Genomic DNA, 22,696 nt, shown 5'->3' with positions numbered 1-22,696 from the left:
GAATAGGGGGACCTACCTTCCAAACTCAAACTTCCCCCAATTCAGAAGTGAACAAAATGCCATTATCTAAAGAGAACTAAGGAAATCCATTCTTGCTGGAATTGATAAGGAAAATTAGGTGGTGGCAACTTTTTTGACTCCCCAAAAGAGCAAACCTCTCTACCTATTTATGCTTCTTTATGAGAAGACTAGTTGAATACAGTCCGTCACTTTTCTGAGTGTATATTTGGAGTTGTAAATCCTCAGGCTAGTTCCCTTGATAATGAGATAATGAGGATTACATTTAAACCCATCAGAATTAAATGCTAATTTCAATGCAAGGCAGCCTGCTTCCAAGACTTGGTCTCCGTTAGCTGTCCAGAGATCATGATTTCTTAAATAAGGCATCGGTTGATAAAATACAAACTTTGTTGGTTTTCTTTCCTTTTTGCTTTAGAGGGAATATCATGTAAGGAACAAATGGGAATGGCAGGAAAAACAGGAAAATTTTCATCAATAGCTTGAGCTCTTGGTTTTCATCTCTTTCATAAACAGGTCTCAGATTGCCTAGCCATCATTTGATTGGTTTGGTTTTAAATAATCTTAGAATGCATTTATAAGCCCTCTTTTTTATAATGTAACACATCCAGTTCTGAGTTGTTCAACAAACACTGTGTGATGTTTGAACCAAGTCTGAGTCTAGTGCAAATAATTCCTGTGGAGAATCATGAGGGAAACATTTAGGACAGTGGTAATGTCCTAAGGCAGGACTCCTCAAATAAATACCTTCCAGGTGTGCTGGATCATAACTCCCCCAACCCCCAACTGCATGCTTGCTGAGAATTGTATAAGACATACAACCTCTCCCCCCAAAGAGCACCCTTGCCCTAAACTGTCTAAAATCTCAAATGCTTGTGTTTTTTACTGTTCTAAATTACTTGCTAAAAAGAATTCAAGAAAGGAATCATAATTTAACTGCACAGTCTACAAAGTACTTTCTATTGCATATTTCTTCCTGGTCACGATTGTTCTTGCCATAGGCAAGATGACAGCAAACTAGGATAAGATTATGTGGAAAAACCTGCTCTTTTACCCACCCACCCCCAGTTCCTTTTCCAGTGTGGGAGCAAATTGACCTTTGAAATCAGGGGCAATTCAAAGACATTTTTTTTGCAAATTTGTTTAACCTGTTAAACAAATACCCAGAGTCTTAAGTTTTTAATGTTTAAAATTCTTGGAAGTGAAAGTAGTTTGTATCAAATAGTCCAGCAATATGGAAATTAAATGTTGTTTTCAGCCTTAGTGGCAGTTATGTGCTCACATGCACAATATATTAAAGAGAGCTGTGGCTTAAAAAGATAGTCTTGGAACGTAGAAGGTATGAGCAGTTATCAGCTAGTACATAACATCCCACCCTGACATGAAGTTTTCTGTATCAATTTATCTTTTCCATTTTTCATTACATATATGAGGTTCTCTACTGGAGACCTTCCAGATATGTGTGACCAAGTCCCATAATACTCAGCTTGCATGGGTATTGGAATTATGGAAGCCCAGCACTTCAAAAAGGCAAAAAAACTGGCAAAGGCAGTTTGGGTTTCATGCAAACTTGTAGAGTTGGATTGCTTAATCTCCTTTTTCACATTTAGAAAGACTTCAAAGTACACCTCTAATTGTTAATCACCTTAATTCGTCCTTAATGTTGTTCGTGGTTTCCCCCCCTTCCAAATAACTTCAGTAATTGACAGTATATAAAGTAGACATATTAAACATTCAGGTCACTAGATAGCAACAAAAAGGTAGAATTTTCCCTGTAGCTCTTTTGCTGATTTAGCCTGTTTTGTTTGTTTACAGCCAGAATATAAAGCCACATAGATGAATTAAACATATGTGTGCTTGTGTTTATATATTGTGCTAAGCCAAAATCATTACATTAAAATAGGACATGAAAAATTAATAGACTTTCCAGAAGACATTAGCTAGGAACCACCAAGTAATTCTAGTAGCACTAATAAACTCTATCCACATATGAATTTAGATTGATAGTTGGCTCATTTTACCAATAAAGATTAAATGGGGTAAAGAAGATATTGCATGTTTACGTGAAACATGAAAGGAAATATTTTATGTTTAAGTTTATTGTAAGAGTCACACCAAATATAATACACCTCCTTTTTCCCACCTGATACCTTTTAGATGTGCTGGAGTACAGTTTGTGCCATCTGCAGGAATGGGGGCATGCTGAAGACAGAACCTGGTTAAAGAAGCTGGTGTTTTAACTGAGCTGGGAAAACCACAGATACTGACATTTAAGCACTACTGATACTACAAGTAGTCCTCGGCTTATGACCATAATTGAATCCAAAGTTTCCACTGCCAAGCAAGGCGAATTTTCTTGCCACAGTTGTTAAGTGAATAATGTAGTTGTTAAGTGAATCATGTGGTCATTAAATGGTTCTGGCTTTCCCCTTTGACTTTGCTTGTCAGAAGCTGGCCGGGAAGATTACAAATGATGATCATGTGAACCCAGGACAGTGCAACTGTCATGAATACATGTCAGTTGCCAAGCGTCCGAATTTTGATTGTGTGACACTGGTTGTAAGGGTGAAAACCAGTCATAAGTCATTTTTTTCAGTGGAACTTTAGTCACTAAATGAATGATTATAAGTCAAGGACTACCTATATTAGTGTAGAGGATAACTTTATTTTTTTTTTCTTTTAAGAATCTAGATTTCTAGTTAAAGGTGGTAGTTGTTCCCGACTCTAGGGGGTGGGGTTCATCTCCGTTTCAAAGCCGAAGAGCCACTGCTGTCCGAAGACGTCTCCATGGTCATGTGGCTGGCATGACTAAATGCCAAAGGCGCTTGGAACGCTGTTACCTTCCCACCAAAGGTGGTTTCTATTTTTCTACTTGCATTTTTTACATGCTTTTGAACTGCTAGGTTGGCAGAAGCTGGGACAAGTAATGGGAGCTCACTCCATTACACGGTGCTAGGGATTCGAACTGCCAAACTGCCGACCTTTCTGATCCACAAGCTCAGCGCCTTAGCCTATATATAGCCTATAACAGTTTGCTTAGTGACTGTTCAAAGTTATAACGGCACTGAAAAAGTGGCTTATGACCATTTTTCACATTTACGACCATTGCAGCATCCCCATGGTTATGTGATCAAAATTCAGACACTTGGCAACTGATTCATATTTATGACGGTTGCAGTGTCCGGGGGGGAGAGGCATCACGTGATCACCTTTTGTGACCTGGTGAGCAAAGTCAATAAAGCCAGATTTACTTTCGAACCATGTTACTAATTTCACAACTGCAGTGACTCTCTAAACAATAGTGGCAAGACAGGTCATAAAATGGGACAAGACTCCCTTAAAAATGTCTTGCTTAGTAACAAACATTTGGGGCTGAATTGTGATCGTAAGTCAAGGACTACCTGTATGTAAAATCAAATGTGAGTGCGTGAATGAGGAACCATCTGAGACTGCAAGATGTACTTGAAAAATATCCCAGAAGAAGACAGTTGCCAAATTACTTTTGTACGGTCACCAAGAAAAACGCATGGCCGTGTCCATGAAGGTCACTTAAAACTAGAGCTTGATGCTGATGTGACTACTACTTGCTTTTCCTGATATATAAATCTTGCTTCTTGTGCTCCAGAATGACAGAGTTACTAATGCAAATTATTAATCTCCGCATCAAGATGCTTGTGACTCACCCTATTTTTCTTAAAGATCATTCTTACTGCATAAGCCCTGAACTTGTACCCTAAAATCCTCCATGGGCGGGGTGGTACCATTTTTGAAGCCCTGTCATGGCCCTAGGCAGAGTGGATTACCGTATTTTTCAGAGTATAAGACGCACCCTTTTCTCTCAAAAAAAGAGGCTGAAAATCTGGGTGCGTCTTATACACTGTATACAGCATTTTTTGCCTCCCGAAACCCCGCCCTCTTCACCAAAATGGCTGTGCAGAGCCTGTATGAGGCTTTAAGAGTGCTCCTGGGGGCTGGGGAGGGAAGAAATGATCCCCCCCAGCCCCTAGGAGCACTCTATAACCTTCCTAAAGGCTATCCATGCCCCTTTTTTGGCAAAAAATGGTTCCGTTTTCGTGAAAAACAGGCCATTTTTTGCTTATCCCCCCCCCACCCCCCGCCCAGCACTCTACAAGCCTCCTAAGGGCTATTCCTTTTTCTGAAAAAAATAACAGCCCGTTTTTGGGAGGTTTGCAGAGGGCAAAAAAATATTTTTTTTTAAATTTGCCTCTTCAAAACCTTGGTGCGTCCACAAAATACGATAGTTTATGTTTCCATTCCTGAAAAAGGGTGGCATGGTCACAAAGACCTTAGGAAAATAATTAAACCTAACATGAATGAACGCACATTCTAAAACTTGGGTAGTAATTCAAAGACTTTGGGGAAAAGATTGTCAGGCTGGAAGAGGAGTCAAGCAGGGAATTAACCTTGAGTTGTGCAGCTGCAAAATGCAGATTCTTGTAGTATACGTAGAAGTCAATAAAGTTGCCTGCTTGTGCTACTGTTAGTGGCTCTGGTTGCTTGTGCCTGGCAAGTTGCTTATTCTTACTTTCACATTATAAGAGATTTTATTCTGACAAAGGCTAAGAAGTGAGACCAAGTGACTCTACTGAGCTACTAATGTCTGTCTCACTTGCATTCTGTCTTTCATCCTTCCCCCCCCCTTTTATTATCTCTTTAGTTTTGAATAGCTTTTAAGATGTCTCATGATCCAGTTTAATAAAGTTATACAGCCAGCTCAATTTAATAAAATTATAAAGCCACATCGATGAAAGGAGAACAACCAATTCTGTAAAATAGCAAACAATGAAAATATTCATATACTGGCTAGAAATTATTTCAAAAGTCATATCATAATTATGTAACTTTCTGCATTATGCATTTGTAACTTTCATAGCTGTGATTGGTTTTCACAGTCTATAGAGATTTCTTTCATCACCTGTGATTATTTAATTCCTTTGTCAGCTGTATTTAGTCACTTAACACTGGATTTCATGCACTGCATCCCTGCTGATTCATTATCTAATTAATTGCAGAATTTGGAAGGCATGATGGATGCTTTAGTTTAGTTCCCTTTACTTGGGGCAGCGTCCTCTTTTCAAGAGAAGAAGGGACATGCCGAGTCTTGTCAGGAAAGAAGATTCTGTATGTTCTGGAGCTGAATCTTGTAAAGTTTGGAAGTTAATAACCAGTACTTAGAGACAATCTGTGTAGTGGCTGTAGCATGGATGTTACCTAAATAGGCTACCTCAGTTAAGAGAATGACTGGTGCACTCTAGAGGAATGGGAACTTCTGAGGTATTTTTTTAAACGGAACCCATCATAAAATGCATTGCAGCAGTCTGCTCAGGAATCACAAGTCATTATGGCCAGGGCCTCTGGTTCAAAAAAGGGTCCAATTGGTAGACAGGCCAAAAATGAGCAAAGTTCCTCTGGCTATGCTCTCCATTTAGAATTGAAAACTCTTCTTCTTGTTGTTGTTAACTGCAAAGTCGTGTCCGACCCATCGCGATCCCATAGACAACATTCCTCCAGGCCTTCCTGTCCTCTACCATCATCTGGAGTCCATTTAATCTCATGTCTGCGACTTCGGTGACTCCATCCAGCCACCTTATTCTCTGTTGTCCCTTTCTTTTTTTGCCCTCAATTGTTCCCAGCATTAGACTCTTCTCCAGTGAGTCCTTCTTTCTCATTAGGTGGCCAAAGTATTTGAGTTTCATCTTCAGGATCTGGTCTTCTAAAGAGCATTCAGGGTTGATCTCCTCTAGGATTGATCGGTTTGATCGCCTTGCAGTCCAAGGGACTCGCAGGAGTCTTCTCCAGTGCTATAGTTCAAAGGCCTCAATTCTTTGATGCTCAGCCTTCCTTATGGTCCAACCTTCACAACCATACATTGCAACTGGGAAAACCACAGCCTTGACTATACGCACTTCTATTGGTAGGGTTATGTCTCTGCTTTTTAGTATGCTGTCTAGATTTGCCATAACTTTCCTCCCAGGAACAAGCGTCTTTTAATTTCTTGGCTGCAGTCCCCATCTGTGGTGATGTTGGTGGAGACTACAGCCAAGAAATTAAAAGATGCTTGCTCTAGAAAACTCTAGAGTGCTCCAAATCACATACCTGTTCCTTTACAGAGAATGCAGTCTTGTCCAAAGCAAACATTGGAACCAGAATAAAGCTAGATATGTCCCCAGTGAACAGCCGTCCTGGACTGCAAAGATTCAGTTGGCCTATCTAGATCCTCACAGCCTCCTGGAACAAGGTCAGACCTGGATGGTGATACACAAATACAGGCAGTTCTTGACTGATAACCATTCATTCAGTGACCTTTCAAAGTTAACAGCAGTACAAAGAAAGTGGCTTATGACCAGTCCTCACACTGGTCATTGGATCAAAATTTGGGTGCTTAGCAATCAACATGAATTTACAACAGTTGTAGCGTCCCAGGGTTATGTGACTACCATTTGAACCTTCTCAGCTGGCTTCTGACAACCAAAATTAATAGAGAAAGCTGCACTTGCTTAACAACTGCATGATTCACTTAACAACTGCAATGATTCACTTAGCAACCATGGCCTAAAAGTTCATAAAATTGGGTGTGACTCATCCTCCTTGCTTAGCAATAGCACTTAGATTTATATACCGCTTCATAGTGCTTTTACAACCCTCTCTAAGGGGTTTACAGTCAGCCTATTGCCCCCAACAATCTGGGCCCTCATTTTACCCACCTCGGAAGGATGGAAGGCTGAGCCAACCTTGAGCCTGGTGAGATTCGAACTGCCAATTTGCAGGCCGGCAGCAGAAGTAGGCTGCAGTACTGCACTCTAACCACTGCGCCACCTTGGCTCAACAGAAATTCTGGTCCCAATTGTCGCCATAAGTTGAAGACCATAAATATCAGTGTATTGATAATATCTTACCTCAGACTGACAGTTGATCAGGCAATGCCATGCAGATACTAAATGGTGTAAGGAGACAGCCAAGCCCTGCAGCGCTTCATATCGGAGCAATCAGTAATCATTAAAGCATTTTTTTAAAATCAAAGGATATGCAAAGTATTTGGTATAAGAGTAGGCTGTTGCAGTGCCATTTCTTTTGCTGTGTTTAATAACGAATTGCCCACTTCCTTTCTTTCTTGGCCCCAAAGCCTGCAGATCAGAGGAGCGAATCAGCCATTGTTCCGTTGCGTCATCTCAACAGAGGAATAATCGTGGCTAAAATAGAAAGAAAGAAAAAAATGGTTGTAGCAGTGAGCTTTTATCTTACAGTGGGTTTGTCAGGTGCCTGACAATGCTGACTATGATCCTGGCACCGTCCCGTCATTAAGGCTGAGTCACGCTACTAAATAACAAGGCTTATCCTCCTTGTAAAACACAGAACTGGGTAGTTTTCCAAAGAGTCTGGGATGCAGATTGTGATTCATCCAGACAGTGTGTGGACATGCCTATTCTTAAAAAGGAGATCAGCTCGGGGGGGTTTTATTCTGTTCCATTTGCAATCCAAAACAACTTAGTATAATTAACGTTTTAAAAACAGCAAAGCCATTAATAAGAATAAAGCGTGAACTTAAAAGATAAATTCATTTATCATTGTGTTAAGCTGACATCTTATGTGGCAGAAGAACATTAACTTTTCGTCTCTCATTCATATTACCATTAACTCCTTTCTTTTTTTCCAAAGAAAAGTCTCATGTGTTTTGACTTGCCTGATGCTTAGCTCCCAGACAGATTCGGGAGACTGGCTTTTTCTTTCCTCTGAGCGGTTGTGATCCTCCCTTGTTTATCCTAGCAGTTTTTGTGGACTGGCTGCAGCTGGGATGGAATGAACTTATTACCTGGTTCCTTGTCTAGTTTTCAGGGTAAAATTGTTTTATTTGTTTATTTTAGAACATTTATATAGCGGCCTACTCACTCACAGTGACTCTAGGCGGCTTACAAATAGTAAAGCCACAAAATAGAAATAAAATAAATCAATAAAAAGCAATAACCCTCACCCACTTACCCCTGGTGATAGCATACAATTAAATAAGCCATTTGATGGGCTCCATCACACTCTGGGTTCCCCAAGTCCATTGGCAAAATCTACACCTTCAGGGCCTTCCGAAAAACTGCCGAAATGGATGCCAGTCTAATTTCTGCAAGGATGATGTTCCTAAGGAAGGGAGCAATCATAGGTGGTTCTGCCCGGTTCGGCTGAACCGGTAGTGGAATGCTGGCCTGGGTCACAGAATCGGCAGCGACCCAGGCTGGCAATGCCCCCGAACTAGTTCCCTGGTCACTGCTTTTGCCCGCCCGGATGCGCAAAACTAACTTTTTTGTTAGTTTTGCGCATGCGCAGAACAAATTTCATTGTCCTGCACATGCGCATGCAGCACACATCCAGCGTGCACACAAGCAAACTGGCAGTAACGCCGGCAGAAAGCCACCCCTGGAGCCACCACAGGGAAGGCCCTTCTTCCCGCCAGATGTTTCTCCTTAAGGGATGGGATCCGCAACATTCCTTGCTTCTCCGCTCTATTGGGTTGGGTAGATGCAACCAGCAAGAGAGGGTTCTTCAGATAACCTGGTTCATCCTCTGAACCAGGGGTGGTATTCACTTACTTTCCCTACCGATTCGCAAATGTGAGCACACGCACACGCACACCCACGTATGCACTTGGCCTTCCTGCATGTGCTTTGGCTTGAATATGTGCCTAATTAGGACAGCATAGAGCCGGGGCGGGTGGGTCCTTGATTTCCACTACCATTTTGGGTGAACTGGTCCGAACCGGCTGAATACCACCTCTGTTCTGAACAGACATATGCCCCAAGCATATGGCAAAAGCAAATATTCTTGCGGGTACACAAGAACAAAATAGAATTAAAAGGTGGAGGAAGGAGACCATTGAGCAAGGAATAACATTAAAAGAGGATATGGCTGAATGATCTGAAGGATCTGACCTCCCTTATATTACTTGGAGGACCCTGAATAGGTTGAGAGGGCCTAAATTTAGGCCTAAATATTGGCCTAAATGTAAAGCCAATACGCTTAAGTGGAGACTCTTAGCGGATAACAACACTCTGTGTTCATACCACTCTGTTGGTATGTCAGCTGCTACCAGAAACATGTACCAATAATGACCTATTTTTGGCCAAAAATAAGTCAAGAAGGTGGCTTCACTCTGGCAGTTTCAAGTTTGATCTAGACAGAAAAAAGAAGGTAAAATTGGTACTTTTCTGAGTTGATATGCTGGTTATTTGCCACAGGGTTACAGAAGTACGTGGCCTTGGCCAGGGGTGTAGAAACTGGAGCTGTGAAGGTTATCCTAGTCCAGCATTTCCATTCTAACTCCCAGAATTCTTAGCAATGGCCACGGTGTGTGGGGTGAGCACAAGTCCATATACAGGTAATCCTCACTTATCAACCACAGTTGGGACCAGCAACTCCATTGCTAAGTAGTGTGGTTGTTAAGGGAAACATCCAGCGATGAGTTGCTACCGGTTTGCATTGGTTCAGGCGAACCGGTAGTGGAAATTGCAACTCGGTCACCGAACCGGTAGGGACGGCAGGCTCGCCACACTCCCAAACTGGTTCCCTGGTCACCCATTCTGTTGCAGGCCTGTTTTTTAGTCATTTTCTAATGTTCTGTGCATTCGCAGAACAATTTTTAGGCAACTGCACATGGGCAAGCAGCGCACGGTGGGCACATTTGCTCAGTGAACTGGCAGTAACGCCGGCAGCAACCCACCCCTGGAAACATCATGTTATTTAGCATCAGTTCTGGCTGTGGTCGTTAAGCAAATCATCTCGAATCATGACTGCAATTTGCAGCTTCCTCCAGCTTCCCCACTGACTTTGCTTGTCCGAAGCTGGCTGTGAAAGTTGGTTTGCCCAGTGACCCAATTTACAATCACGTGACCAAAGGGATGCTGCAATGGCCACAACTTTGTGGGCCTGTCATAAGTCTCTCTTCTCATCAAAACTCTGAATCGTTGCTGAACAAGCAGTCTATAAGCGAGGACTATTGGCACTGTGGTTAGAGTGTAGTATTGCAAGCTAACTTATTGCTCACTTCCATAAATTCGATTCTAACCGGCTTAAATTTGACTCAGCTTCTGAGATTGGAAAAGAAGGGCCAGATTATATGCTGACTTGTAAACTGCTTGGAGAGGGCTGTGAAGCAGTGAATAAGTAAGTGCTGTTGTTATTGTTGGTATCTAGGAGTTGCCCAGTTGAAGAAGGGTGTTTTGGTTTTCCAGGCCTTCTGTAATGAAGTGTTTTCCCAATGTGTTAAAGCTTAGTCCACCTGCTGTTCTCAATTAAGGGCCTATGTATTGTTGAGCTATTATGTCAATCATACTATTAGGGCTCTGGTTTCTTGTAAAAGGAGGGGAAGCACAAGCTCAGTGGTCATGTCAAAAGTTTCCTATAAATGAAGAATTAGTTTAGTTTATTCACCTACTTAATTTAATTATTTGCCCAAAGAAATAAACTGAGAAAGCAAAGGTATTTTTAAAAAAGAGAAAGAAGTTGGAACAGGTGGAACAAGTTTGGTAACTGTTGGGTGGTGGTGGTAAGGTTTTGGTGCAGTGGTGGGTTTCAATTTTTTTAGAACCTCTTCTGTAGGTGTGGCCTGTTTTGTGGGAGTGGCTTGGCGGCCATGTGACTGGGTGGGAGTGGCTTGGCAGTCATGTGACTGGGTGGGCGTGGCCAACTTGTTAAATGTTGTGAAACTCACTTAACAACGCTCTTGCTTAGCAACCAAAATGTTGGCTCAGGAACTCTGTCATTGAAGCGCGCAAGTCTTAAAGCTATCAAGTTACAAGACCCTTGCACCCTAACCCTTTAGAACAAAAACCCCAGAGGTGTGCAAACTTGACAGCTTTAAGACTTGTGGACTTCACCTCCCAGAATTCCTACATACATACATACATACATACATACATACATACATACATACATACATACATATATATGCAATTTTTATGACTCACCAGCATCTGCACCTATAGATAAAAGTATGCCAATAAAATGTACATTCATTTCACTGTCTTCATTCATCTACGATTATTTCCACATTTAAAATGACCGTCTTCTCCATAGTGAGGGAGGAGTATCCAGGATAGAATGGGTTGACCTTGTCCTCTCATTGATTGAGTTGATTGGGCTGAGTCAGATAAGCTCTTTGGGCCACGCTCTGGTCACCAGGTACCACCCAGTTATCGACTCAGCCTCTCAGCGGGCGGCTGTGAAAGCTCCTGGAAAATTTTAAAGAAAGGATTGAACTCACTGTTTACTTGATTGCATTCGCTACCTCCCTGCCTGAGTGAGTAACTGGCTCTTGACTGAGTCCCTGGCCGGAAAGAGAGAGAGAGAGAGCATGCGCAGCAAGCCCTTCAGGGCAAAGCGCAGCCCAGGTCATAAAGAGAGACCTAGGGCACTAATTGAGACTGCGGGCGAGGGGATGCTCCCCTGGAAGCCCCGGGAAGGCAGTCATGTCAGAGAGGCAAAGCTCGGCAGAGAGTGGAGGAAGCGAGAGAGAGAGCTCTCCAGCGGCAGCGGAAGCTGCACGGCAGCCCCAAAGGCACAAGCCGTTTCACGTGTTTCCAGGGAGAGGAACTTTTTGAATTTGGAGCCGGTGGCCATTTTGGAAACACGTGATCCAAGATGGTGGCGCCCAGCAGCACAGAGGATGCCGGCAGGACTCAAGCCTCCAGCCCAGCAGCCAGCAGCCCCACCGGAGGAGCAGAGGAGCAGCTAACCAGGTCGGAGGCTGGTACACAGACTGCTAAGGGAAGAGGAGGAGGCAAGGCCAAGGCAAAGAGAAAGCACGTCTCCTCCAAGGGGGCCAAAGAGGCAGTCTGCTGCTCCAAGCCCCCAAAGTCTGGCTCCAAATACGAAAGGCGGAGGCACCGAGCCTTGGAGCGCATTTGCCACAAAGCCAGCAGCAAGAGGGCTACCCCTGGCCAGGAACCTGGGAAAGGATTTCCAGGGATTTTTTCTTCTGGCAGGACTGCAGATGGGGACTCCCCCCCCCCCACACACACAGGTGAGGATTCCCTTTGATACTTTGGGCATCTGGGGGGCTGCACAAGGATGGCAATCATCCCCATGCCCCACAGCAGCAGGACCTTCCCCACAGCCCTTCCCGTCCACACCTGGTGGCACAGGGGCGGGAAAACCACCCATATCAGGGATGCCCAACTTCCAGGATATGTTGATGTGGGCCTTCCAGCAGTGCATGGCAGCAACCTTTCAGCAACCACAGATGCAGCCCCAGGCAGTCCCCGTGCCTAGGGTCTTGGAAGAGCTAGAGTCTCAGGAGGAAGATTTTCCAGAATCACCTGCCGCCTCCCAGGGGGACAGCAATTCGGATTCCAAAGAGGGCGAAATCAGAGAAGATAGGCTCTTTGAGGACGAAGGCATGCCTCCTCCCAAACCTACCTTCTCCGGATTGTTCCAGCCCTCTTTGTACAAATCCCTTCTGTTCAAAGCCAAGACATCTGCCAAGCTTGGCAACAGGCCTACAGAAGCCCCGGTACAACTCCAGGGGTTTTCAGTGGAAAACATTTTCAAGGAGCAGGCCATCGAGGCAGACATGGTACCCACACCCAAGGCTTTCCTACACATGGTCAAACAGCAATGGGCCTCTCCCACGGCAGGCCCCATGCCTACTTCCACGGATAAGACTTTTTTCAACAGGGACATGGCCCAGGTGCTTTCACAACCCACCATTGATGCGCCTGTCATGGCCCTGCATACGCCTACTAACATGCCAGGGGAACCAGAGGATTCCCTGAAGGCGAAAGACAAAAAGGCTGACCTCACCTTACAGAGGACACATCAAGCAGCGACCTGGGCAGTGAGAGCAGCCACCACTGCCTCCTCCTTCAACCGGTCTTCTCAGCTGTGACTGCAAGACCTGCAGTAGCAAATTCCCATTTCGGATGGCAGGGCCCACCAAGACATCAACAAGCTGGTGGCCGCCACCCAATTCTGCAGCTGCTACCTTAGCTGCAGCCAGGTTTGCCTCCAGGGCGATCGCCTCATCTGTGGCATCTCGCAGGCTGCTTTGGCTGAAGCAGTGACAAGCAGATGTATGCCACAAATGGTGCCTGGCATCGGCCCCCTTCACGGGAGAATCCCTCTTTGGAGCAGCCCTCAACCCATTCCTGGTAGAGAACAAGGACAAGCGGAAAGTGCTCCCCATTGTTCGCAAGAAGTCCAATTTCAGGGCGGCGCCATACCCTAGACGCCCCAACTCCAGGGGGCAGGATTTCGGGTCCTCCTTCCGGGGTCAGGATTCCTTCCGGGGGTCGGAGTTTGGGTACTCAGGCCCCAGGTAGTACCAGGGAGGTTTTTCATCCAGGCAGAGATACCCAGATAGACAGCAGAGGGGCAGGCAGCAGAAGAGGCTCTTTTGAGGGGGCAGAGGCGGGCACTCCTTCCGCAAGAACTAGACCTAGACCTAGCTCACCTCCCATTGGGGGGCACTTGGCATATTTCGCTTACCGCTGGGACTTAACCTCCTCCGACAAGTGGGTCCAGAACACCATTCGGTATGGTCTCTCACTCGAGTTCCTCTCCAACCCCCCGAGTTCCTTTCGGAGCTGCCCTGTCTCAAGCAACCCGACCCAGAGGTTGCTGACGCAGGAGGCCATCCAACACCTGTTGGACATCCGGGCCATCCAGCCAGTGCCTCTAGAGCAGCAAGGCCAGGGGTATTACTCTATTCTCTTTGTAATTCCTAAGGCCTCGGGCGGCTGGAGAGCGATTCTTGACTTGAAACGCCTGAACCGTTTCATCCGCTATCGGAGGTTTAAGATGCATTCACTGCATTCCATCCTGGAAGGGATTAGGCAGGGAGATTTTCTTACCTCCATCGACCTCACAGAGGCCTCCTTGCATATACCCATAGCCCCGGAACACTGTAAACATCTCAGGTTCTGCTACCTAGGGCACCATTTCCAGTATCAAGCCCTGCCTTTCGGGTTGTCATCCGCCCCTCAAGTTTTCACAAAGGTAATGTCGGCATTGGCAGCTCACCTGAGGCAAGTTCCTGTTCGAATTCAATGTTATTTAGATGACCTATTGTTGCAGTCGTCCTCCTTCAAGGGTGCGCTATGGGATCTGGACACTACTATGGCAGTCCTGAGAGACCATGGGTTTTCGGTAAACCTGGCCAAAAGCCACCTTCACCCCTCCACTAGTCTGGTCCACCTAGGAGCCCTGATAGATACAGAGGCAGGCACGGTTTCTCTGTCATCAGAAAGACAGCTCTCTCTTAGGCAGCTAGCTGCTCAGGTAGCCAGGGGGCGTAGGGTACACTGTCCAAGCTGCTTGGCACCATGGTGTCTGCCATTGGCATTGTCCCTTGGGCTCATTTCCATACCAGAGACCTCCAATGGTTCCTTTTGCCTTTCCAGCGAAGGGACATGAGCTGCTCCCAGACCAAGGTTCTTCTGCCCACAGAAGTATCCTGCTCACTGACTTGGTGGACGTCCCCGGCAATCTCCAAGGGTGAGATCTTCCGAACGCCAGACAGGGTGATGGTAACAACAGACGCAAGCCTGTTCAGATGGGGCGCCCATCTGTGGGCTCAGATGGCGCAAGGACAATGGAACCAGGCAGAACTGACCCACAACATAAACTGGTTGGAGCTTAGGGTGGACCGCCAGGCCCTCCTTCAATTTCATCACCTTATCAGGGGCAGCCACATCTTAGTCCTCACAGACAACATCACCACCAAGGCTTTAATAACAGACAGGGGGAACAAGATCGGTGGCCCTCATGAAGGAGGCCAAACGACTGGGGCAGTGGGCCAAAAGGAACCTTCTGTCATTGACTCCGGAACATATAGCGGGGGTGGACAACATCAGAGCCGACTGGCTCAGCCGGACTGAGGTTTTATTCCAGATATCAGACATGGGGGGCGGAGGGGGTGGACGCTCTCCGATGCCCATGGCCCTGGGGGCTCCTCTAGGCCTATCCACCATTACCCCTGATTCCCCAAGGTCATACAGAAAATCCTGCGGGAGGGGGCAGATGTGGTGGTGATTGCCCCACACTGGCCCCGGAGGCCTTGGTTTGCCGATCTCCAATCTTTCTCAGTGGACAGGCCCTAGAGGATCCCCCAGGAGAGGATCTCCCTCAGCCAGGGATCGCTGGAGCACCTGGACCCTCAGTGGCTTCAGTTGACCACTTGGCGCTTGAGCGGAGCATCCTGAGGGAAGGCCACTTCTCCCCCAGGGTGATACAGACTATTCAGGCGGCTCGCAGACCTTCCATGGAGTGCATTTATGGTGATACATAGCGTGCCTTTTCAACATGGTGCAGCTCCAGGGGCCACGATCCGGTTCGAGCCACGATCCCGCAGGTTCTGGACTTCCTTCAGGCGGGCCTGGACAGAAGGTTAGCTCCCAACATGATTGGGAGACAGATCTCGGCCATCTCATCGGTACTTCTGTGCAGTAGATCTCAGACCTTGACTCACCAACCTATGGCTAGATGATTCCTTAAGGAATCATCGGTACACAGGTACTCCTCCTGGGACTTGCATAAAGTGTTGGACGCTCTGACAGGCCCTCCTTTCAAACCCTTGCGAACTGTGTCTCTTAAGTTTTTGACTCTTAAAGTGGCCTTTCTGGTGGCCATCACCTCAGCCAGGCGGATATCCGAACTACAGGCTGTCAGCCAGGGAGGATCTCTGCGTGTTCCACCAGGACAGGGTGGTACTAAGGTTGGACCCCTCCTTCATCCCTAAAGTGTGCTTCTGCTTCCATCGCTCGCAGGAATTAATATTGCCCAATTTCTGCCCGGACCCCTCTCACCCGTTAGAGAGGAAGTGGCACACCCTAAACGTAAGGAGGGCTCTGAGGATTTACCTCAGAAGAATCCAGCCGAACAGGAAGTCTGAAGCCCTGTTTGTCTCTTTCCAGCCGGGATCCCTGGGGAACAAGGTGACATCCACCACCATAGGCAGGTGGTTACAAGCCTGTATTGTTACTGCCTACCAAGCACAGAGTCTGCAAACACCAAGCTCTATTACAGCACATTCCACACGAAGTGCGGCCACCTCAACGGCCTGGGCCACCCAGGCCTCATTGACTGAGATCTGTCATCTACATGTAGCTACATGGGCAGCTACATGGTCTTCCCCTTCACCATTCGTGAGGAACTACAAACTGGACTCTTTTGCCTCTGCAGAGGCTTCATTCGGGCATAGGGTGTTACAGGCTGTGCACAGGGCGGAGGTAACACCTCACCAGGAATAAGGTTTGTGCGAGCTCTTAACATAGGTAACCCTCCCTAGGGATGTGTAAGCTTTGGTACGTCCCATCTTGGATACTCTTCCCCTCACTATGGAGAAAGGGCTCATAGTGGGGGAGGAGTATCCAGCCCCTCCCTGATATGGTTATGTAACATGAGCATTATGTTTGATGGTTGAGCTGTTCTGTTGAAGAAATAAAGATTGAAACTAAGATAAAAGTCAGGAGTGGATGACACAGCGAGTCAGATAAGGTTCTTCGCCTATAACTGGGTGGTACCTGGTGACCAGGGCGTGGCCCAAAGAGCTTATCTGACTCATCCCAATCAATGAGAGGACAAGGTCAACCCATCCTATCCTGGATAATCCTCTCCCACTATGAGAAGACGCGTATCAGGTAAGTACCAATGCTCTATCTTGACAATATTCATGTTGCATTTAGCATGAAAGATAGGTAGTGGATATTGCATATCAAACATTTTGTATATCATCTTAAAACATGCTCACTAAATATCAGAATGCCATATGATCCTCCATCCCTCACTCACTGTTTCGCCCACCCGGATTGTCTTGGCGCCACTCTGGCTACCTATGTCCATCCTTGCCCAGCAGCTGCGGCAACTTCGTCAAGACAAAGTGGCTTGGAAGCGAAGAGGCCTCGGAGCACTGCCTAAGCAGTGCCAGGGCCCTCTCCTGGCCAGGCTCTTCCCTTGTTCTTCATCTTGATGATGTCGCTGCAGCTGCCAGGCGCGGATGGACGAGGGTAGCCAGAGCAGCGCCGAAGCGATCCGGGCGGGCAAAAGAGTGAGTGAGCGATGGAGGAGCAGGCAGCCTGATCCTTGCTCGCTCGCCGGGAGGCACGGACAAGAGCTCAAAGTCCAGTGGAGGCAGGAAGGTTCTCGGCACTCCGGGAAGCTGCGAAAGTGACTGGGGAGCGCCGAGAACCTTCCTGCCTCTGCTGGACTTCACGCTCTTCTCCGTGCACTCCTCGCGACTGCAATAGACATCCAGAAGCAGCGGAAGCTGTCGGGCTGGAAGCCCAGGCCCCATTAACCCCAAAAGCTGCTTCTGGACATCTATTGCAGTCGCAAGGAGCATGTGGAGAAGAGCGTGAAGTCAAAAACCTTCCTGCCTCCGTTGGACTTCGTGCTCTTCTCCGCACGCTCCTCGCGATTGCAATAGACATCCAGAAGCAGCTTTTGGGGCTAATGGGGCCAGGGCTTCCAGCCGGACAGCCCCCGCTGCTTTTGGACGTCTTGCAGTCTCAAGGAGCGTGCAGAGAAGAATGAGAAGTCCAGCAGAGGCATGAATGAAAAAAAAAAGCCTACTACTCCCTGCAAGGGGAGCGAAGGAAATCGCCTGGGTCTCTGCCTCCTGCCTCACCTGTCTGGAGCCGCCGAAAGCTTTAGACTCTGATGGCGGTGCTGGTTTCCCGTCACTTCGGCGTCCCTGAAAGGCTACTCCGCATTCTCCCTTTCCTTCGCCCCTCCTCCCTTCAAAAGCTGTGAGGCGCTTTTTAGTGCTGGTTGCCCAGCTGGCACAGCCCCGCATGCGTGCCTCCCTCCTCCTCCTCACTCCCCAAAGGCTCTTCTCCTCCTTCCCAGAGCTCAGCGGGAGCCAGGCACAAGGGATGGGAGGCTGCTTTTGAAACCACACCTTGGAAAACTTCCCCGGGAAGGGAGGTGGGGAACCAGTGGGGGGGGAACGCCCTGGAATGCTCCCATGCTTTGCTGGCAGCCACACCTCCTAGGCACGTTCAGGGAGGTCATAGGAGGCCGGCCGGGCCACACAAGCTACCACCCGCAATGGAACGGGCAGGGAAAGCGAGTGAGTCGGCGGGGCAGGCATTCCGCTAGGAACCTCTTCTAACCGGTTCGGTAGATTTGTGGAACCTCTTCTACTGAAGAGGTTAGAACCAGCAGAAACCCACCCCTGTTTTGGTGGTACACTTCACCTACCTGATTCATTTGGTCTATTGAAGTAAACAGGTGGATTTTGGTTTCAGCTTTGAAAAAATAGTCATCTTCTGAAATGAGAGATGCAGAAATGAGAGAGGCTTTTGTTTCCACCTTTCACATTGAAGATCACCTGCAAATGAGGGAAGATGATCATCTCCAAGATGATGCCACCATTTACTTTGGACAGTGTTAATGTGATGACTTCATGCACGTGTTGTCTTCTTTGGCATCATCAAAGTTTGTTAGGAATGCTGCCAGTTACCTGTCTACAGAAGAAAAAGTTTCCCATCAGCTGTTTCAGTAAAGTATATGTTGGAACATGTCTTTGGCCAACAAAGGCCACTAACACCTCTGTCTTACATGGTTTCTCATTGTTTATTTTATAAGTAACATATTTTTCTAAGCGATGACATGATCAATAAGCTTAGGCAAATTATTTCATGCTTCATTGTTCTCAGCTGCAGAAAAGGAAGATCAAGGAAAGATCAAGGAAAGGTGGAAAGATGGTAAAAGCAACTAATAGGCATCTTCTTGCCTGACCATGTATATGCAGAATAAAATTTGGGCCTGATGGTGATTCCAAAACAAAGCTAAAATGCCATTAGTAGATCTCATAGCGAAATGGTTGGTGAAGGCTTTTGTTCTTTTGCTTTGGAGAGTCTTTGTAATGCTTCTAGAACAGCGTTTCTCAAATTTGACAAATTCTAGAATTCCCCAGCCAGCAAATTTGAAAAATGTTGTTCTAGAGCAGTGATGGCTTAACCTTTTTGGTGCTGAGTGCCGAAAGCACGTGGGTACACACCCATAATGCAATGCGCATGTGCGCTCCCCTGCCCCCTGCATGTGTGTGTGCCCACTGCACGCATCTCCCCCCTGCACGTCCGCGCCTGCCTCCGCATGTGGCTCACCCCCGTGCATGTGCACGTGGCCCCCCGCATGTGCTCACATGACTCCCACACGTGCTCACACGACCTCCCAGCAGTTTAGACATTAATGGCTGTGTGTTGCATTATTTTGAGGGGACAGCATATTTTACACTGTTATACAAGCTGTATACTCACTACTTTACATTGTAGCCAAGTGTCATTTCTTCAGTGTTGTCATATGGAAAGATATACTTAAATATTTACAAAATGTGAGGGGCTGAACTCACTCTTTCTGCAAGAACTCAAGGCAACTTATTTAGAGATCTTTCCTCATGTTCACCCCAGAAACTCTGTGAGAGCAAAAGTGGAGCCATATATGATTGATCCAAAGTACCTAGTTAACTGATGTAGCATATTTAAATAATAGCACTCCCATTTTTTTTAATTTTCTGAGCAATATCCTGCATTTGTATTGGTCAGAAATGCATTGAATATAACAGAAAAGTCATGTGAGGACTGTGCTACTATACTTTCTCTAATCCAAGTTGGCTATGTTTTCAAATACGGGTAGCCTTTGACTTACAACCATTTGCTTAGTGACTGTTGGAAATTATAATGGCACTGATTTACAACTGGTTTTCACACTGACAACTGCTGCAGCATCCCCATGATCACATGATCAAAATTTGGCATGTATTTATGACAGTTGCACTGTCCTGCGGTCATGTGATCATCATTTGTAATCTTCCCAGCCAGCTTCCATCAAACAAATGGGGAAAGTCAGATTCACTTAACAACTACATGATTCATTTAACAACTGCAGCCCAATTGTAAACAAAGTCATAACATGAGGCACAACTCATTTAACAATTGCAACATAAATTTTGGGTCCAATTGTGGTTGTAAGTCAAGGACTACCTATATGGAGTATAATTTAGATTTGAACACGAACTGGTACAATTCAAAAAGACTGGGAAATGTTAAAGATTCCCATAAATCATTCATATCTATGGAATCTGCATAAGTAAGATCACCCATTTGCATCTCTATCCTCAGGAAAAATTGATTATTCAATTTTTGAAAACATGTCCAACATACGATTGTATTTGTAAGAGGAAGAAAAATGTATGCACCGGCTCTTTTTTCTAGCAGAATCTGGAATTTTCTTTTCTTTGAGTACATCCTAGTACCAGAGGGGGATTGCTCCCAGTTCCGATCAGATTGGGCAAACCGGTAGTGGCGGTGGTGGGAGGCTCCACCCACTTGCCTGAACATTGCGTGCATGCACAAGCAAACCAGTAGTAAAAAAAAATAGAAACCTACCAGTGCCTAGTACAGTTCTTTTTTTTTTTTTTTTTTGCTTTTCCCCCCAAATGCAATGTAGAGATCTTGGTAACAAGTTGAATTTCTGAACAGAGTGTTGTTTGGCTCTTGTCAAAGTAAGAAAAGGACATCCTGTTTGAACTAGGTGGAGTAGGTAATTTTAGCTTAACCAAATGTTGACGCTGCCAGGGATTTGGCATTGCTTTGATAAGGAAAGTTCCCTTCCAAGGGCAAGGAGAACAGCTGTTGCTTTCTGTATGTACCTTGCCATGTTCATTGTGACCCTCAGTTACAAATCATATTTTCCACTCCTGGAAGGGAGTCACGATTCTTCTTTGTTAAGCCTGCTGCCGCATCTCCATAACTAAAGCTGCAGTGGTGAGAGGATTCTACAAAAGTAGCCCTCACAAAGAAGTATTTGTACCTTGTGCTTGAGGATCTCCATAGCTTCAGTCGAGAATCTCTTGGGTAGGATAATTTCTTAAAAGATATTCTCCTCATAGTTTTGAGAGATTATTTATCATTAACATTTGAAGATGTAGTCAATTTGAAGTTGACTACATAACAAAAAATAGATAGAATAACAGAGTTGGAAGGGAACTTGGAGGTCTTCTAGTCCAACGCCCTGCTTAGGCAGGAGACTCTACACCACTTCAGACAAATGGTTATCCAACATCTTCTTAAAAACTTCCAGTGTTGGGGCATTCACAACTTCTGGAGGCAAGCTGTTCCACTGATTAATTGTTCTGCCAGGAAAGTTCTCCTCAGTTCTAAGTTGCTTCTCTCCTTGATTAGTTTCCACCCATTGCTTCTTATTCTACCCTCAGGTGCCTTGGAGAATAGTTTGACTCCCTCTTCTTTGTGGCAACCCCTGAGATATTGGAACACTGCTATCATGTCTCCCCTAGTCCTTCTTTTCATCAGACTAGACATACCCAGTTCCTGCAACTGTTCTTCATATGTTTTAGTCTCCAGAATTTGATAGTAACCAGTAGAATCAAGTTAAAATTTTACATAATATCACTACTGTGGGATAATAGTTTCTATGAGGATAACTGGATTAGGATGGGCAGTTTTTTTTATTGTAGCGTAATTGTGTGCCCCATAAATCTACTGCACCAACTACTAAATTTTCAAGTACGAAATGAAAGTTTGGAGACTTCTTTTAACTTCCCATCCCTGCAACAATTTCCTTTTTTTTTTTTTGGCTTTGCATTTGCGGTTAGTGATTTGCCACCAAATTTTGTTGGATTCTGGTTCAGAATTCTTCCTAAACTAAGGTTGTTAACATAACTGGGCTGTAAATCAGCTAACCCCCTTTTTCAGTCTTGAGCAAATGTTTTTGTATTTTCATGTCAGATTGATCCCAGAACACCTCTGCAGCTGCAGCTGACTTGATTCCCAAGCTCCTTTGAACATCTCCATTCTGAATTATTCTAAACTAATGAATAAAGTATTTAACAATGTTTTAATTACTATATATTAGGTTTTTTTTAGCTTTTGTGATATATGGAATGACTGTAATGAATTTTCAGTTGACAATAATTGACAATCATTAATGGAAAAAGTTGTATAGCAGTTTATTACATATGTGTGGTTCTTTTGCTTTGATCAATGGTTTAGAATAGAATGAGGAAATTAGGGGCATCATGATTCTAACCACCCACATACAGATAGTCCTCAACTTACACCCATTCATTGGCAACCATTTGAACTTAACAATGGCACTGAAAAAACCTTCTTTGTGCTTATGACTATCACAACCTCCCCATGGTCTTGTGATCAACATTTACGTACTTGGCAACCAGCATGCATCTATGATGGTTGTTATTTTATCTCAGGCGCTTGAGGCAAACGTGAGGCTCTATGCTTGTACAACCGTTTATTTCAGAACCTAACGGACGCGAGCACCAACGATCGCTCTGACAGCTCTTTTATACCCCGAGCTGTCAGAGCCACAACCAATAGAATTCTTCAAAACTTGCCCGCCTTTAACTAAACTCCATTGGCCCAAACACTGACTGATTGACAGGGAAGGTGGCCACATACATACGTGACAGTTGTAGTGTCCTAAGGTCATGTGATCGCCATTTGCAATCTTCTCAGTTGATCTCTCTGAAAAACAAAGTTAACAGGGAAAGCCAGATTCGCTTAGCAACCACGTGATTCATTTAACCACTATTGCAAAAAATAATCATCATCATAAAATCAGGCACAACTCATTTAACAACCAACTTGCTTGGCAACTGAAATTCTGGTATTACCAATTGTGGTCAATAAGTTGAGGA

At 45.5% G+C, this 22,696-nt stretch overlaps 1 protein-coding gene and 1 long non-coding RNA gene across 4 annotated transcripts in view; one reads left to right on the top strand and one right to left on the bottom strand.

Annotated features, from left to right (window-relative positions):
- Positions 1-22,696, top strand: part of GALNT6 (polypeptide N-acetylgalactosaminyltransferase 6) — a 73,477-nt gene that overhangs the window by 5,393 nt on the left and 45,388 nt on the right. The window lies entirely within an intron of this gene.
- On the bottom strand, positions 6,182-11,213 carry LOC309388980. The gene is made up of 3 exons (XR_014174873.1): positions 10,989-11,213; positions 6,936-7,229; positions 6,182-6,284 (listed from the first exon to the last, which is right to left on the bottom strand). It is a non-coding gene; the product is annotated as an uncharacterized lncRNA (long non-coding RNA).

Source organism: Natrix helvetica (assembly GCF_964273705.1).
Source record: "Natrix helvetica genome assembly, chromosome: 1".
Taxonomy (NCBI): Eukaryota; Metazoa; Chordata; class Lepidosauria; order Squamata; family Natricidae; genus Natrix; species Natrix helvetica.
The sequence above is the reverse complement of the archived record's forward strand: the minus strand, read 5'-3'. Positions and strand labels throughout refer to the sequence as shown.